We start from the raw sequence: 18,414 nt of genomic DNA, 5'->3' as shown, positions 1-18,414 counted from the left end.
GGAATTTTCCAAGCTGTTTCAAGGCACAGTCAACTTAGTGTATATAAACTTCTGACCCACTGGAATAGTGGTGCAGGGACGTATAAGTCTGTAAAAAAAAATTGAAAAATGACTTGTGTCATGCACAAAGTAGATGTCCTAACCGACTTGACAAAACTATAGTTTGTTAACAAGAAATGTGTGGTGTTTTAATGACTCCAACCTAAGTGTATGTAAACTTCCGACTTCAACTGTACATATACTCATTGTGTATTTATTCTTTCTATGAGCATTTCACTGTTAGTCTACATCTGTTGTTTACCAAGCATGTCACAAATAAAATGTGATTTGATTTTAATTAAGCTGCAGCAATGCGATGCTTTCAGAGCGAGGCAGAGAAAAGAAAGAAAGAATGATTTTTTTTAATTTTTTTTACTGAAGTTAACGCATTTCTTTGCTAAAAAGACACAGAGACTGCTGATAAGAGTGCCCATTGTTGTTGAGGCAGAGAACATGTATGTGTAGCCCATGGGGTACATATAGTCAGACAGAGGGGGCACTGTTTCACTCACTCCAGTGAGATAGTTTCAGCCACTTGCAAATTGAAGGAAAGTTGACGGGTGCATAGTGCCCTGTTTGGATGCTGGAATGATTTGGGATGAGCATGCAAAGGTAACCTAGTTTTTGTTGTTGATTTGTTTGACAATCTGATGAAAACATCATGACATCAGACTGGCTCCTGCCTGGGGCCTCTGAATAAATAAGTCCTTCCCTGCTTATCGGAGCTGTCATTTGTGACTGAGACTTGTAAAAGCTTGCTCCAAACAATGTACATTTGTTGATTGCTTGGCATACAAATACGATTTTTTTCTTGGTACATTTGAAACTAGGACTAGTTGTGGCTGCAACCGGACTACATTGTGAACGACTCTTGATGGAATGCCTTACTTGGCTGCCATCGGGGTGATAATTACATTATCGTTCACAAACTGCAGAAACGATTCATTTTCAAGTTCGAGTTTGTTGAGCAGAGGCTGTGTATGTTTTGGTTCTACAAAGCTGTGTTCATCGTAACGTTCAATAATTCATTCATTGCATAAATTCTTGCACCATGTTATCAATTATCAGTTGGGAACATGTATTTTTATTCTTTATGCTTCTTGCAGCATGATCTATTTTGCCTGAAAATATGACAGACAGTTTTTGGTTGGAGCACGTTTCCGGAGTCACCAGTGGAGCATTAATCCTGCTGAAGAATTCATTGTGGACAGCTGGTAAAACAACCAACTAAAATGTACGATTCACTCATGAAAACGAATAATGACTCCCGAGTCAGTAAAAAGATTCATTCAAAAAGAACGAGTCACTTCCTTCTGCCTGACACACAAAAGCACAAGATGTTTACTTCCTTATTCCTAAAAAAATCAGTTGAAGCTGGAAGATTTTCCCTTTCTTAATGCCATGCCCAATGCTAAATTTCCTTTCATTTCAGACCTCTAATATTAAGCCTCCATTTTGTGGTCCTCTGCAGCTCATCTGGTAGAGCATGGCGCTTGCCAGGACTGTGGCTTCGCTTCCCAGGACCACCCATACGTTAAATGTATGCACACATGACTGTACGTTGCTTTGGATAAAAGCATCTGCTAAATGGCATTTATTATTATATTATTATATTATTTTAGTTCAGACTTACGTTTAGACATAGTTTAGGTTTCTGCTACTGTGAGAAAAGAAAGGAAATCACATCAGTGCAGTATACTAAAATAACAGGAGCAGTAGATTTGCATAAGCTGTCTCTGTCCAGCAACCTCACTGTCTTTGTGTGTTGTTCAGCCCACCATGCAGTCTATTAAGATGTATCAACAATGTGCCTGTGTGACCTTGAGTCCTGAGCCTTTTGTCTGATTGTGTGAAAACAGAGGAACTGGGCAAAATGCAACAATGCTTCTTAGCGATGCTTTACTACCTTGAGTGTACTAACCAGAGGTGGGACCAAGTCATTGTTTTTCAAGTCACAAGTAAGTCTCAAGTCTTAGCACTCAAGTCTCAAGTCAAGACTGTCAAGTATCAAGTCAAGTCTTTAACTTTGAGTTTCGAGTCCTAAACAAGTCAAAATGTGCTCTTCACCAAATGTAATACCATTTCATATTTTTAACAAGAGTAATAGTTAGTATATTACATTTACGCAACTCATGAATCCTAAATATCTATATATTTATTACTTTCCATATAAACGTTATATTTCCCTGGAAATACATGGGTAGCCATGAGAAAGACCCACCCGGCTATCGAGGATCGCTATGGGGCGCAATCGGGCAATGTAGGCTTGTACACAATCGCCCAACCACAATCGCCCAACCTTGTTTTAGGAACATCAGGCAGGATTTAGGCTACCCACTGCCTAGCCAGTTGAAGCTCAATCTTGGGTGCAATGATCACGTTCCCGTACTGACTGACTGTGTGGAGGCTCATTGATTTAATGTTAGGCAAGCCTACTTGATACACTAGTAAAGTAATAAAATATTGTAGCTGTCGGCTATATTAGCCACTTTAGCCATCGTTCTTTGTGCAGCTTCAAATGTCGAACAAAGTTGGAAATTGTTGAGGCTCCATCTTTAATTTTCTTCCCGCATGTTTTGAAGGTGCAATCAGTTTTTGTTGATACAGAGTTGTCTTTATATCCGAAAATAATAATTTGGGGTATCATCTTTCCAAGGGCTCCATCTGAATTCACCCACCAACGTTCCTCTGCACTGCCACGCACAACTTTTTCTCAGCTGGCACAATTTGATTGGCTGCAATTCAATTCCAATTCAAACTGTAATCCGTTAAATGAAGAGTTGATGCGCTGCACACTTTTTTAAAGTCCTGTGACTCGTGTCCACACCTCTGGTACTAACCGTGCTGCACGGAATTAGTCTTTCAACCCTTGCAGGAGATGCTTTGAAGCCCCATAGTGTCATGACTCGTGCCTGCACACACATTTCACTCACACGTATGCTAGTGTCATCATCATTTTTATATTTATATTACCAGGGCCTTGGCAACAGCTTGGATAGGTGGTATAATGCTGTTGATTTATAACGGGCCCTCCCCGGGGGAGCTAGAGGGTGGAGGTCAGAGGTCAGGGGTCACGTCACTGACACAGCTGCATTGTTAACACAAGTTCAGCTGGCAGCATACTTCTGGAGGGCTCCATGACATGGTTTCAAAATGACATGGTCCATTTAGGGGAAGCTTGTATTTATGTCACTGTTTATTTTTATTTATTCATCCTCTGCTTTTATGCTTGTCACTCGGCCAATCATTTACTCAGCCCTATGTTTTGAAACATCTCTTTGAAATGTAACACAGAACAAATGCATGTAAGTGGTTGATAAACCTACAGTAGCATCCTATGTTATCATGCAATGAGAAAATAGCAGTGGAATAACTACAGTAATAGTGGATTGTGTTGTAAATGCATAGTAACACAATGCTGGTACTTGATTCTTAGCCTGATTAAACACCAAGTAACAGTTTCCACTGACTGCAGTCCCAGGGAGAGAAAGCAGGGAAGCCACATTGCTAATCCCTAACCAGAGCGTATTTGGCTGAGCTCATGCAGGCTAACAGCTAAGGGCTCAGGAAGGCTGAAGCCTGAGGCTCAGTGGTTAGAGCAGCAGCTCTCCCAGCCAGGCAGGCAGCTCCTCTCCTTTCCCTCTCTGCTCGTTGGGATAGTGCTAGTCAGGTCCCCTCAGTCCCTCCTCCAGCAGCACTCTGAATGTCACAACTGACACTGAATGACCCTGACACAATGGTGCCAGCTAAGGCCCCTCCCATTCACCGAGCGCAGTGCAGCCTTACCCGGGCTGCCCTGGCCTTTGACTGACAGGAGCAGGCAGGGCAGAGGACAGTGGCCTTCCTTGGGAGTTGGAGGAGGGAGGGGGAGGCTGGCTCAGTGTTTTGATCCTGGCTCAACCAGTGGAAAGAGACTTTAAGGAAGGAACGAGCGAGAGGGGAGAAGGGTTATCCACAGTTTTGACAGCTCACAGTTTCATAATCCCACCCAGAGAGGCAGCCTCCAATGCCCTAAAGCAGCTTGTTGAAATGAACCATAAACGGTGTGGGGAAAACACGCTCTATTCCGGGAGGAAACACATTAACGTCACACAACTTGACTGTCTCACTTATCCTCTGTAATTTATGGCTGTGGCAGAGAGAGGCAAGGCTACAGAGGCTTATCTGCTCTTCTTATCTTCACCCCAGGAAGCAGAGTTAGACACTGAGGAGCTTATTGTGGGGGGGTAGAGTGGGTCCTGCTTGTTTTTTAATTACAGAGCTTGGCGCATCCTCCAGCAGACTGCTTGGTGGGCACGAGTTGGGAAAAAGAGTCATGGAACAAGATAATCCAGCCCAGATACACACACTGTCTCCCATTCCCATTGAAGGACCTGATATGTGTACTCAAGGCTGCTAAATGCTTGTTTGGATTTAAAGGAGAAATATGTTTTGTATTGAGTATTGGCCTTAAAGAGACACTGAACAGTGGATTGGTTAGTCTGTGTGTTGCTGATCAAGGTAACAGCAGGATAACCGTGGGACACGCTTTCCATCAGGTCTGGAGGGGAGATGAGGGGTCAGATAGGGATGTGGGAGGGGCAAGATGCTGGGGGATGGGTTGGGGGCACTGTAGTGCTGAGTGATTCGTGGTTTTTGAAGTTGGCTCGGTTTTTGGTTCGATTAATAAAAAGAATCACGGTTTTCGATATCGGTTTAGATTATTTGGGTTGAATGCTGTAAGAACACAGAATAAAACAATTGATGAAAATCCAATGATGGTAGTGACTGCCCATTACTGCTCATCACTTACAGTATTAATCATAATTTATTCACATTACTTTACTGTTGTGTATATTACATTACATGTTTTATTTGATGACGTATTATTATTATTTCATTTCAAATCACCATCTCTATAGAGCTGCTGCCTATGCTGTCCGACAAAATCACTATTTAGTAGTTCCTCAAAGTAAATAAGGCATACTTTTATGACTGCTGAATGCCAACTATCAATCACTTAGATCATGTATTTTCAGGTAGAGATACCTCATGAAGCAACAGCTGCTCTCTATATCAAATCAAATATATTTATAAAGCCCTTCTTACATCAGCTGATATCTCACAGTGCTGTACAGAAACCCAGGCTAAAACCTCAAACAGCAAGCAATGCAGGTGTAGAAGCACGGTGGCTAGAAAAAACTCCCTATAAAGGCTAGAACCTAGGAACCAGAGAGGAACCAGGCTCTGAGGGGTGGCCAGTGCTCTTCTGGCTGTGCCGGGTGGAGATTATAACAGAACCAAGATGACCAAGATGTTCAAATGTTCATAGATGACCAGCAGTGTCAAATAATGACAATCACAGTGGTTGTCGAGGGTGCAACTGGTCAGCACCTCAGGAGTAAATGTCAGTTGGCTTTTCATAGCCGATCATTCAGAGTATCTCTACCGCTCCTGCTGTCTCTAGAGAGTTGAAAACAGCAGGTCTGGGACAGGTAGCACGTCCGGTGAACAGGTCAGGGTTCCATAGCAGCAGGCAGAACAGTTGAAACTGCAGCAGCAGCACGGCCAGGTGGACTGTGGACAGCAAGGAGTCATCAGGCCAGATAGTACTGAGGCATGGTCCTAGGGCTCAGGTCCTCAGAGTGAGAGAGAGAGAGAGAAAGAGAGAGAGAGAGAGAGAGAGAGAGAGAGAGAGAGAGAGAGAGAGAGAGAGAGAGAACTAGAGAGAGAGAGAACTAGAGAGAGAGAGAACTAGAGAGAGAGAGAGAGAGAGAACTAGAGAGAGCATACTTAAATTCACACAGGACACTGAATAAGACAGGAGAAATACTCCAGATATAACAGACCCTAGCCCCCCGACACATAAACTACTGCAGCATAAATACTGGAGGCTGAGACAAGAGGGGTCAGGAGACACTGTGGCCCCATCCGACGATACCCCCGGACAGGGCCAAACAGGCAGGATATAACCCCACCCACTTTGCTAAAGCACAGACCCCACTCCACTAGAGGGATATCTTCAACCACCAACTTACCATCCTGAGACAAGGCGACGAGTATAGCCCACAAAGATCTCCGCCACGGCACAACCCAAGGTGGGGAGCCAATACAGACAGGAAGATCACGTCAGTGACTCAACCCACTCAAGTGACGCACCCCTCCTAGGGACGGCATGGAAGAACACCAGTAAGCCAGTGACTCAGCCCCTGTAATATGGTTAGAGGCAGAGAATCCCAGTGGAGAGAGGGGAACCAGCCAGGCAGAGACAGCAAGGGCGGTTCGTTGCTCCAGTGCCTTTCCGTTCACCTTCACACTCCTGGGCCAGACTACACTCAATCATATGACCTACTGAAGAGATGAGTCTTCAATAAAGACTTAAAGGTTGAGACCAAGTCTGCGTCTCTCACATGGGTAGGCAGACCATTCCATAAAAATGGAGCTCTATAGGAGAAAGCCCTGCCTCCAGCTGTTTGCTTAGCTGTTCGCTGTTAGCTGTTCGCCTCTTGAACTGAATATATGAAATTATATTAATTTGAAGACTGTACCTGTAACCCCCCCCCCAACGAAACAATTACAAAATAAGACAACATTTGATCACAAAAACAAATAGTAAGCCATGGAGAGGGAGAACATCAAATGGTATTTCCCTCACTCTCTTTTTGTGAAGGCTGCTCCTTAGAAAATGTGAGGCAGATTTCTCCTTTTGTGGGCTGCAGGAGAGGAAAGGGGGCTACTCCGGCTGGTCCAACCCTCTCTTTGGGCTCTGCGACTCCTGGGAGGTTTAGGGGAGGTTTGGATCCCGCCTGCTCCTCCAGCAGTGGTATTGTGCCTGATTGTTTCCTCGGGGCCATGCCAGGTGACCCCTGTAACCCGGCGGCAGTGGGCCAGTCCTTCTTGAATAAGAGCTCTCTCTCCTTACAGAGACACAGCCAGATCAGTCAGACCCGGAAGCAGCACACCATCGCACTCTCTCTCTCTGCCAGCTGATGATGAATAACATCACACCAGACCATCGCATGTGATGGAGGGAGAAGGAAAAGGAGCAGGAATCTGATGCCCCACACAGTCCGATTTGAATCCTAAATAACTACAAGGATCTTTGTCAGACTGTTAGTGCAGTGATTTGGATTAATTCCATGGCTCGCCTTGTAGCTGTTGTGATAATTGTGCTGCTAGCACTTACACATACACTCACACTGCTCACACAAACACGCTCAGGAGAAAATACCCCTCCTCTGCTCCCCTTTACTCAAACACACTGCTCACCCACACACAACTCCTCTGCTCCCCTTTACTCAAACACACTGCTCACCCACACACAACTCCTTTGCTCCCCTTTACTCAAACACACTGCTCACCCACACACAACTCCTCTGCTCCCCTTTACTCAAACACACTGCTCACCCACACACAACTCCTTTGCTTCCCTTTACTCAAACACACTGCTCACCCACACACAACTCCTTTGCTCCCCTTTACTCAAACACACTGCTCACCCACACACAACTCCTCTGCTCCCCTTTACTCAAACACACTGCTCACCCACACACAACTCCTTTGCTTCCCTTTACTCAAACACACTGCTCACCCACACACAACTCCTTTGCTCCCCTTTACTCAAACACACTGCTCACCCACACACAACTCCTTTGCTTCCCTTTACTCAAACACACTGCTCACCCACACACAACTCCTTTGCTTCCCTTTACTCAAACACACTGCTCACCCACACACAACTCCTTTGCTTCCCTTTACTCAAACACACTGCTCACTCACACACAACTCCTTTGCTTCCCTTTACTCAAACACACTGCTCACCCACACACAACTCCTTTGCTTCCCTTTTTTCTCTCTGTCACACATACACGCACAAATAAGTACTCTGACACACACACCCAAGCACACACACACACACTGCTTTGAGGGAAATGAGTGGCCCACTGACCTTTCTCCCGTCGCATTGTTTCTTGAGATCTCGCATGTGTTCATACTAAGAAGGGTGGTTTTAGATTGCGTGTGTTGGGTGCCGTGTTTGTCTTCCTGTTCATGTTAAGTGTAGGTTGGTGATTGTGTGTGGAAGGAAAGAGCCATAAGCCCCTGAACGTTAACCTTGAATAGCACAGACAGTCAGGCAGACCTGCTCGTGATGTGGCTGGCTGTAAGCACACTGAGAGCACAGAGGCGAGGCCGTTCCCCGGCGGACTGAGTCTCTGCATGTGACGCCCAGCACTGATCATTATCCGGCTCCTTTTGTCAAGTGTTTGTCAAGAGCTGTGCTCCGCCTCCTCCTTCTCCTCCCTCTCTCACACTTTGTTAACCTCCCTCTCTCTTTCTCTCTCTCCCTCTCTCTTTCTCTCTCCCGCTCTCTTTCTCTCTCCCCTTCTCTCTCCCTCTCTCTTTCTCTCTCCCCTTCTCTCAATTCAATTGAATTCAAGGGGCTTTATTGGCATGAGAAACATGTGTTAACATTGCCAAAGCAAGTGAGGTAGATAATATACAAAAGTAAAATAAACAATAAAAATTAACAGTAAACATTACACATACAGAAGTTTCAAAACAATAAAGACATTACAAATGTCATATATATATATACAGTGTTTTAACAATGTACAAATGGTTAAAGTACACAAGGGAAAATAAATAAGCATACATATGGGTTGTATTTACAGTGGTGTTTGTTCTTCACTGGTTGCCCTTTTCTCGTGGCAACAGGTCACAAATCTTGCTGCTGTGATGGCACACTGGAATTTTACCCAGTAGATATGGGAGTTTATCAAAATTGGATTTGTTTTCGAATTCTTTGTGGATCTGTGTAATCTGAGGGAAATATGTATCTCTAATATGGTCATACATTGGGCAGGAGGTTAGGAAGTGCAGCTCAGTTTCCACCTCATTTTGTGGGCAGTGAGCACATAGCCTGTCTTCTCTTGAGAGCCATGTCTGCCTACGGCGGCCTTTCTCAATAGCAAGGCTATACTCACTGAGTCTGTACATAGTCAAAGCTTTCCTTCATTTTGGGTCAGTCACAGTGGTCAGGTATTCTGCTGCTGTGTACTCTCTGTTTAGGGCCAAATAGCATTCTAGTTTGCTCTGTTTTTTTGTTAATTCTTTCCAATGTGTCAAGTAATCTTTTTGTTTTCTCATGATTTGGTTGGGTCTAATTGTGCTGCTGTCCTGGGGCTCTGTAGTTTGTGTTTGTGAACAGAGCCCCAGGGCCAGCTTGCTTAGGGGACTCTTCTCCAGGTTCATCTCTCTGTAGGTGATGGCTTTGTTATGGAAGGTTTGGGAATCGCTTCCTTTTAGCTGGTTATAAAATTTAACGGCTCTTTCGCTGGATTTTGATAATTAGTGGGTATCGGCCTAATTCTGCTCTGCATGCATTATTTGGTGTTCTATGTTGTACACTGAGGATATTTTTGCAGAATTCTGCGTGCAGAGTCTCAATTTGGTGTTTGTCCCATTTTGTGAAGTCTTGGTTGGTGAGCGGACCCCAGACCTCACAACCATAAAGGGCAATGGGCTCTATGACTGATTCAAGTATTTTTTAGCCAAATCCTAATTGGTATGTTGAAATGTATGTTCCCTTTGATGGCGTAGAAGGCCCTTCTTGCCTTGCCTCTCAGATCATTACCTGTGGTGCTGATGTTTCGGCCAAGGTAAGTATCGTTTTTTGTGTGCACTGGGGCAACGGTGTCTAGGTGGAATTTGTATTCATGGCCCTGGCAACTGGACCTTTTTTGGAACACCATTATTTTTGTCTTACCTAGATTAACTGTCAGGACCCAAGTCTGACAGAATCTGTGCAGAAGATCTAGGTGCTGCTGTAGGCCCTCCTTGGTTGGGGACAGAAGCACCAGATCATCTACAAACAGTAAACATTTGACTTCAGAGTCTAGTAGGGTGAGGCTGGGTGCTGCAGACTGTTCTAGTGCCCTTGCCAAGTAATTGATACTGTATATATATTGAAGAGGGTGGAGCTCAAGCTGCATCCCTGTCTCACCCCCCAGCCCTGAGGAAGAAATTTGTGTATTTTGCCACAGACTAGTACATGTTCCTGACGGAAATTATTGTTCTAGTGGGGGGATATAGGTAGCACACAGGAGGACATTTTTCTCTGTTGAGAGCATTTACTTATTTAGGCTTGGACCATTAGGTGTGAGCAGAGCATGCTGTGCATCTGGTGCATGCCTCTTAGGTCACAGGATGGTGCTTGGGTGGGTGTATTAGTGGGCTTCTTTATTCATCTGTCCCTCTCTTAGACAGGCATTGTCCTCCTCCCCTCCGTATCCTCTCGCCCCACTTAATCATCTTCTATCTTATTATCTCTGTAGACCTGATGCTCTCTCTCTCTGTCTGGAAGTTTGTTTTAACATTCACTCTGATGAAGGGCATGACACAGAGGCAGAGTAACATTTTACACGCACAGAACTGAAGTGAGAGAACAAAACCAAACATCTTGATCTTTTGTCTGGCTCTGCAGTGGCGAGAGAGAGACATGACTGGCTTCGTGGGCCACGTCATTGACCTGGCTTGACTTTGAGACACACATTAATGACTAGGTCATTGAGATGAGCTCACCCAAATATCTACAGACCCACAAATATACATAGGAGTGTACAAAACATTAAGAGCACTGCTCTTTCCATGACATACACTGACCAGGTGAATCCAGGTGAAAGCTATGATCCCGTATTGATGTCACCTGAATCCTTGTAGATGAAGGGGAGGAGACAGGTTAAAGAAGGATTTTAAGCCTTAAGACATTTGAGACATGGATTGTGTATGTGTGCCGTTCTGAGGGTGAATCGGCAAGACAAAATATTTAAGTGCCTTTGAACAGGATATGGTAGTAGGTGCCAGGCGCACCGGTTTGTGTGAAGTACTGCAACTCTGCTGGGTGTTTCACGCTCAACAGTTTCCTGCGTGTATCAAGAATGATCCACCACCCAAAGAACATCCAGCCAACTTGACACAACTATGGGAAGCATTGGAGCCAACATGGCCCATCATCCCTGTGGAAAGCTTTCGACACCTTGTAGAGTCCTTACCCCAGCTAATTGAGACTGTTCTGAGGGTAGAAGGGGGCTGCAACTCAATATTAGGAAGGTATTCTTAATGTTTTGTACACTCAGTGTATGTCCTGTATAAGCATCCATTTTCTTTCCCTCTCCTCCTCCCTACTCTCTGCTCAGAGATGATGGCTTCATGTAAAGCCCAAGGTGTTCTGTCCAGACAGAGGGTGTCCCAAAATTGTCCAGACCATCCGTGTAAAGAGTGGTGATAAAAGGCTCTCCCCCCAGGGCATAATGTGACAGTGTATACTAGTGATTCACCCTCCCCACCTCATCACCCCCTATGAAATATACATGCTTCCATCCAGGGCGTTTGGTCCTCCTGCAGCTCTCTTGTGGCTCGCCCGACACAGACTCTGAGGCATGCCAACCTTGAGTTTCCACAACCGCTCCATTAATATTTGACCTGGATCTGTGGATGGATCTGGTTTTATCCCCTATCTCCTCTCCTCTTTGTTGAGAGACGGATTACAGAACATATGGTAGAAGTTGACACCTCTTTAACTTGATTTAATCAATTGTCATCCCTTCTGCTTTTTATTTCATTTAAAGCAGCCTTAGATCCTTCAACGTTTTAGATCTTTCAATTAAATATATTAATGAATTTGGTCCATATAGATCCTATATGAATGGCCTTTACTTTGACTAACTTCTGGTCATGTTCTGCTTTGTAATTGGTTTTCCATGAAGGACCATTGATCTGATTGGTTGAGCCAATCTGATGAGAAGAAAAGTGATAAGGATATGGGGTTCTATATGAAACACTGTGCTGATGGTTATCAGTTGGTTTCCATAAGAAACACTGTGCTGATGGCTATCAGTTGGTTTCTATATGAAACACTGTGTTGATGGCTATCAGTTGGTTTCTATAAGAAACACTGTGCTGATGGCTATCAGTTGGTTTCTATAAGAAACACTGTGCTGATGGCTATCAGTTGGTTTCTATATGAAACACTGTGCTGATGGTTATCAATTGGTTTCTATAAGAAACACTGTGCTGATGGCTATCAGTTGGTTTCTATAAGAAACACTGTGCTGATGGTTATCAGTTGGTTTCTATAAGAAACACTGTGCTGATGGCTATCAGTTGGTTTCTATATGAAACACTGTGCTGATGGTTATCAATTGGTTTCCATAAGAAACACTGTGCTGATGGCTATCAGTTGGTTTCTATATGAAACACTGTGCTGATGGCTATCAGTTGGTTTCTATATGAAACACTGTGCTGATGGCTATCAGTTGGTTTCTATATGAAGCATTGTGCTGATGGCTATCAGTTGGTTTCTATATGAAACACTGTGCTGATGGCTATCAGTTGGTTTCTATATGAAACACTGTGCTGATGGCTATCAGTTGGTTTCTATATGAAACACTGTGCTGATGGCTATCAGTTGGTTTCTATATGAAGCATTGTGCTGATGGCTATCAGTTGGTTTCTATATGAAACACTGTGCTGATGGCTATCAGTTGGTTTCTATATGAAACACTGTGCTGATGGCTATCAGTTGGTTTCTATATGAAACACTGTGCTAATGGTTATCAGTTGGTTTCTATATGAAACACTGTGCTGATGGTTATCAGTTGGTTTCTATATGAAGCATTGTGCTGATGGCTATCAGTTGGTTTCTATATGAAACACTGTGCTGATGGCTATCAGTTGGTTTCTATATGAAACACTGTGCTGATGGCTATCAGTTGGTTTCTATATGAAACACTGTGCTGATGGCTATCAGTTGGTTTCTATATGAAACACTGTGCTGATGGCTATCAGTTGGTTTCTATATGAAACACTGTGCTGATGGCTATCAGTTGGTTTCTATATGAAACACTGTGCTGATGGTTATCAGTTGGTTTCTATATGAAGCATTGTGCTGATGGCTATCAGATGGTTTCTATATGAAACACTGTGCTGATGGCTATCAGTTGGTTTCTATATGAAACACTGTGCTGATGGCTATCAGTTGGTTTCTATATGAAACACTGTGCTGATGGCTATCAGTTGGTTTCTATATGAAACACTGTGCTGATGGCTATCAGTTGGTTTCTATATGAAACACTGTGCTGATGGCTATCAGTTGGTTTCTATATGAAACACTGTGCTGATGGCTATCAGTTGGTTTCTATATGAAACACTGTGCTGATGGCTATCAGTTGGTTTCTATATGAAACACTGTGCTGATGGTTATCAATTGGTTTCTATAAGAAACACTGTGCTGATGGCTATCAGTTGGTTTCTATAAGAAACACTGTGCTGATGGTTATCAATTGGTTTCTATAAGAAACACTGTGCTGATGGCTATCAGTTGGTTTCTATATGAAACACTGTGCTGATGGCTATCAGTTGGTTTCTATATGAAACACTGTGCTGATGGTTATCAGTTGGTTTCAGGCTGTTATTCTGCAGCAGAGGAAGGGGGGGGGAGTAAACAACAATACAAGCGCCTACGGCTGGCAGGTGTTTTCTGTTTTCTCAACAGGAGGGAAGGGGGCAAAGAAAGAGATGAAAGAGGTTGGGTTCAAACTAAGGGAGCAGTGATGCTGAGCTCAGTCCCTAGCCTGTGTTGAGGGGTCCGCAGTGAGCAGGATTCGTATTGGGCTGAGGCTCTGTTGTGGCTATCTGTTTGTCTCCTGCTGTGAGGGCTGTCTCATAGCTGCCTACTGAACGGGAGAATAACAACACTGTGAGTGGTCTTGCAGTACTCTGTGATAGGGTTGTAGCTGACTACACACTGTTGTGTGTGTGCGTGCACGTGCGTGTGTGCGTGTGGTATGTGTGTGTGTGCATGTGGTGTGTGTGTGTGTGCGTGCGCGTGTGTGTGTGTGGTATGTGTGTGTGTGCATGTGGTGTGTGTGTGTGTGCGTGTGGTGTGTGTGTGTGTGTGTGTGGTGTGTGTGCGTGTGGTGTGTGTGTGTGTGTGTGTGTGTGTGTGTGTGTGTGTGTGTGTGTGTGTATGGCGTGCTTGCCATGCTCAACATCTCCAGTCATCTACACAGCAACAACCTGTTCCATTTGGCTCCTTTGGATTCACCTATAATACTGTGCTGTTACCAGAGGCAGCTTTGACTGTATTCAGTTAACAACATCCTGCTTCCACAGATTACTCTGACATTTACCACAACACAAGCCAAGCTCTTTGACCGGATAACAGAGATCAATACAAATGTCGATGTCCAGAAGCCAATCCAATCTCTGCTGCCCAGCGGCTATGTTATGAGATAGATTATCAAGCAACTTTGAGCATTTTAAGTGATGCTACAAGTTGAAGACGATTAGAGATGCTTTGGAATCCACCACTGACCGTTACAGTTATCTGATTCTTGGCTCTCTTCCTGTCTAGGGCTTGTTGTGGTGGATTACAGTGTTAGCCCACTGAGTCATTGTAGCATTCGCACGTCGTTTTGCGGAGCCAGGGATTCATTGGTTGCCAGGCCACGGTCAGAGGCCAAATACTAGCCGCTGTCTGATATGTTATTTATTATATGATTCCTTTTTATCTGATCACTGTATCTGTGTGTATTTAGCCTTAATCTACAATTTAAACCAATATGTGTATTGCTCAGTTGTTTAAACTTTAATGGATTGGGAATCCTGATGCTCTCTCTTTCTCTCTCTCTCTCTCTCTCTCTCTCTCGCTCTCTCTCTCTCTCCCCCCATTTGCCAAGCATGCGATCGTCAGTCAGTGATGATGTGGGAAGCAGGTTCTGGACCTTGACCATGCTCAATGGGTGGCCATTGTGTGTCAGCTGTGCTGATTGGTGGAAGGGAGGAGGGCTTCCTATAATCTGGGCCTTGTTTTTTCCCTCTGGCCAAAGGGAAGCATACTGGACCACATTCTTTCTCCCATGTGTCTTAAGTGACTGCAGACTGCACTTCCTTCTTCTATCAGAAGAGATGGAATAGACACAACACACCAGGCCAAGAGGCTTGGGAAGAGGGAAAGAGAGATCAGAGAGAGGGAAGAGGGAGAGAGAGAGAGGAGAGAAAAAGAAGGATGGAGAGAGAGACAGAGACTGACAGTGCAAGGGAAACAGGGCTCTTATTGAAATTAGAGGTCGACCGATTATGATTTTACGACACCGATACCGATTATTGGAGGACCAAAAAAAAGCAGATTGTAACGGTTTTCTATAGGTGAAGGAGAGTCGGACCAAAATGCGGCATGGCTATCGCGATTCATGTTTAATGAAACAAAGTAAACATGAATCAAATACAAAAAACAATAAACGTAACACGAAAACAGCCTATACTGGTGCAAAGTAACACAGAACAGGAACAAGGACAATCACCCACGAAACACTCAAAGAATATGGCTGCCTAAATATGGTTCCCAATCAGAGACAACGATAAACACCTGCCTCTGATTGAGAACCACTTCAGACAGCCATAGACTAACCTAGAAAACCCCACTAAGCTACAATCCCAATACCTGTGAAAAAAAAAAAAAACAAGACAAAACACACCACATACAAAGACCCATGGTACACCCTGGCCTGACCAAATAGATAAAGAAAACACAAAATACTAAGACCAGGGCGTGACAGAACCCCCCCCCAAGGTGCGGACTCCCGGCCGCACACCAAAACCCATACGGGAGGGACGTGGAACCCACTCTAACAAAATCTTAGTCCATCTTCCTCGCGTCCTTAGATAGGCGACCCTCGCCGCCGACCTTGGCCTAGTAGTCCTCACCAAGGACCCCACTGGACTGAGGGGCAGCTCGGGACTGAGGGGCAGCTCGGGACTGAGGGGCAGCTCGGGACTGAGGGGCAGCTCGGGACTGAGGGGCAGCTCGGGACTGAGGGGTAGCTCGGGACTGAGGGGTAGCTCGGCACTGAGGGGTAGCTCAGCACTGAGAGGAAGCTCAGCACTGAGAGGAAGCTCAGCACTGAGAGGAAGCTCAGGCAGGTAGTTGGCTCTGGCTGGCTGGCGGTTCTTGCAGATCCTGGCTGACTGGCAGATCTGGAAGAGTCTGGCTGACTGGCGAATCTGGAAGATCCTGGCTGACTGGCGGATCTGGAAGAGACTGGCTGACTGGCGGATCCCGGCTGACTGGCGGATCTGGAAGATCCTGGCTGACTGGCGGATCTGGAAGATCCTGGCTGACTGGCGGATCTGGAAGATCCTGGCTGACTGGCGGATCCTGGCAGACTGATGGCTCTGGCTGCTCCATGCTGACTGGCAGCTCTGGCTGCTCCATGCTGACTGGCGGCTCTGGCTGCTCCATGCTGACTGATGGCTCTGGCTGCTCCATGCTGACTGACGGCTTTGGCTGCTCCATGCAGACTGGCAGCTCTGGCGGCTTCTTGCAGACTGGCAGCTCTGGCGGCTTTTTGCAGACTGTTCCTGTTCTGTGTTACTTTGCACCAGTATACGCTGTTTTCGGTTTTCACATTACGTTTGTTGTTTTTGTATTTGATTCGTGTTTACTTTGTTTCATTAAACATGAATCACAATAGCCATACCGCATTTTGGTCCGACTCTCCTTCGATACCGATTAATCGGCCAATTTTTTTAATGTATTTGTAATAATGACAATTACAACAATACTGAATGAACATTTATTTTAACTTAATATAATACATCAATAAAATAAATTTAGCCTCAAATAAATAATTAAACATGTTCAATTAGGTTTAAATAATGCAAAAACAAAGTGTGGGAGAAGAAAGTAAAAGTGCAATATGTGCCATGTAAGAAAGCTAACATTTAAGGTCCTTGCTCAGAACATGAGAACATATGAAAGCTGGTGGTTCCTTTTAACATGAGTCTTCAATATTCGCAGGTAAGAAGTTTTAGGTTGTAGTTATTATAGGAATTATAGGACTTTTTCTCTCTATACCATTTGTAATAATACACAGAAATGTGAGCTTTAGGTCATTAATATGGTCGAATCAGGAAACTATCATCTTGAAAACAAGACGTTTATTCTTTCAGTGAAATACGGAAATGTTCCGTATTTTATCTAACGGGTGGCATCCATCTGTCTAAATATTCCTGTTACATTGCACAACCTTCAATGTTATGTCATAATTACTTAAAATTCTGGCAAATTAGGCGGCCCAAACTGTGAATGCAAGAGAAGTGACACAATTTCACCTGGTTAATATTGCCTGCTAACCTGGATTTCGTTTAGCTAAATATTCAGGTTTAAAAATATATACTTCTGTTTATTGATTTTAAGAAAGGCATTGATGTTTATGGTTAGGTACACGTTGGAGCAACGACAGTCCTTTTTCACAAATGTGCACTGCATCGATTATATGCGCAGGACACGCTAGATAAACTAGTAATATCATCAACCATGTATAGTTATAACTAGTGATTATGATTGATTAAGTTTAATGCTAGCTAGCAACTTATCTTGACTTCTAACTGCATTCACGTAACAGGCGGGCTCCTCGTGAAGCAGGTGGTTAGAGCATTGGACTAGTTAACTGTAAGGTTGCAAGATTGAATCCCCGAGCTGACAAGGTAAAAATCTGTCGTTCTGCCCCTGAACAAGGCAGTTAACCCACTGTTCCTAGGCCGTCATTGAAAATAAGAATGTGTTCTTAACTGACTTGCCTCGTTAAATAAAGATTAAATAAAGGTCCAAAATGACCGATTTCCGATTGTTACGAAAACTTGAAATCGGTCCTTAATTAATCGGCCATCCCGATTAATCGGTCGACCTCTAATTGAAATCCTGAATATTTTCAAATGACACGTTTGAGGGCAGTCGTGGCTATAGCTGAGGACTAGATCAGCAGTCTGTCTCCAAGGGAACACTGCAATTTACAGTCTGTTTGTCTGTGCTGGTCTACACAGACAGTGTTATTTCCATGTTTATTTTGTAGGCTGGTAATGAGTGAATAATTCTGTCCTGTGGTAAGCTTCCCCAGCACCAGCTAGTTGATAAACGTTCTATGCTTTAATTTTGTGCCAATACCATCACATCCAAGGCATAAACAGTCTCTACAGAAGGTATTTGAACATGTTTTCTTGTCTGTAGGTGTGTTTACATACCAGTATTTGAAGACCTAGGTTATACCATAAAAGGAGACGATACTTGGTTTAGTAATAGTGTTGGAAGAAACATAGAGATGTCCTACTGGAAATATGTCCTGTCTCTTTATTAACAGACAGAAGCAATGTCCACACTCCCCCCACCTCCCACCCATAGGACCGGCCGGTCGATGCTGGCAGTGATGTTATCATGGAATAATGGATGAGTGAATACCCCTATGACCGATCCTCCATGGGTCCCCTTCTCCCCGACTAGCTCTCCTTCCCCAACACGAGTGTATATCCGAGTGTATTTTTTTCCCCTGGCCGTGAAAG

General features: G+C 44.3%; 1 protein-coding gene across 3 annotated transcripts in view; it reads left to right on the top strand.

The window, feature by feature from the left end:
* The window catches only part of LOC135506048 (tyrosine-protein kinase Fyn), a 91,652-nt gene that overhangs the window by 40,124 nt on the left and 33,114 nt on the right, over positions 1-18,414 (top strand). The gene's annotated exons all lie outside the window — the stretch shown is intronic.

Source organism: Oncorhynchus masou, chromosome 19 (assembly GCF_036934945.1).
Source record: "Oncorhynchus masou masou isolate Uvic2021 chromosome 19, UVic_Omas_1.1, whole genome shotgun sequence".
Taxonomy (NCBI): domain Eukaryota; kingdom Metazoa; phylum Chordata; class Actinopteri; order Salmoniformes; family Salmonidae; genus Oncorhynchus; species Oncorhynchus masou.
This window is presented reverse-complemented; position numbering and strand designations above follow the sequence as displayed.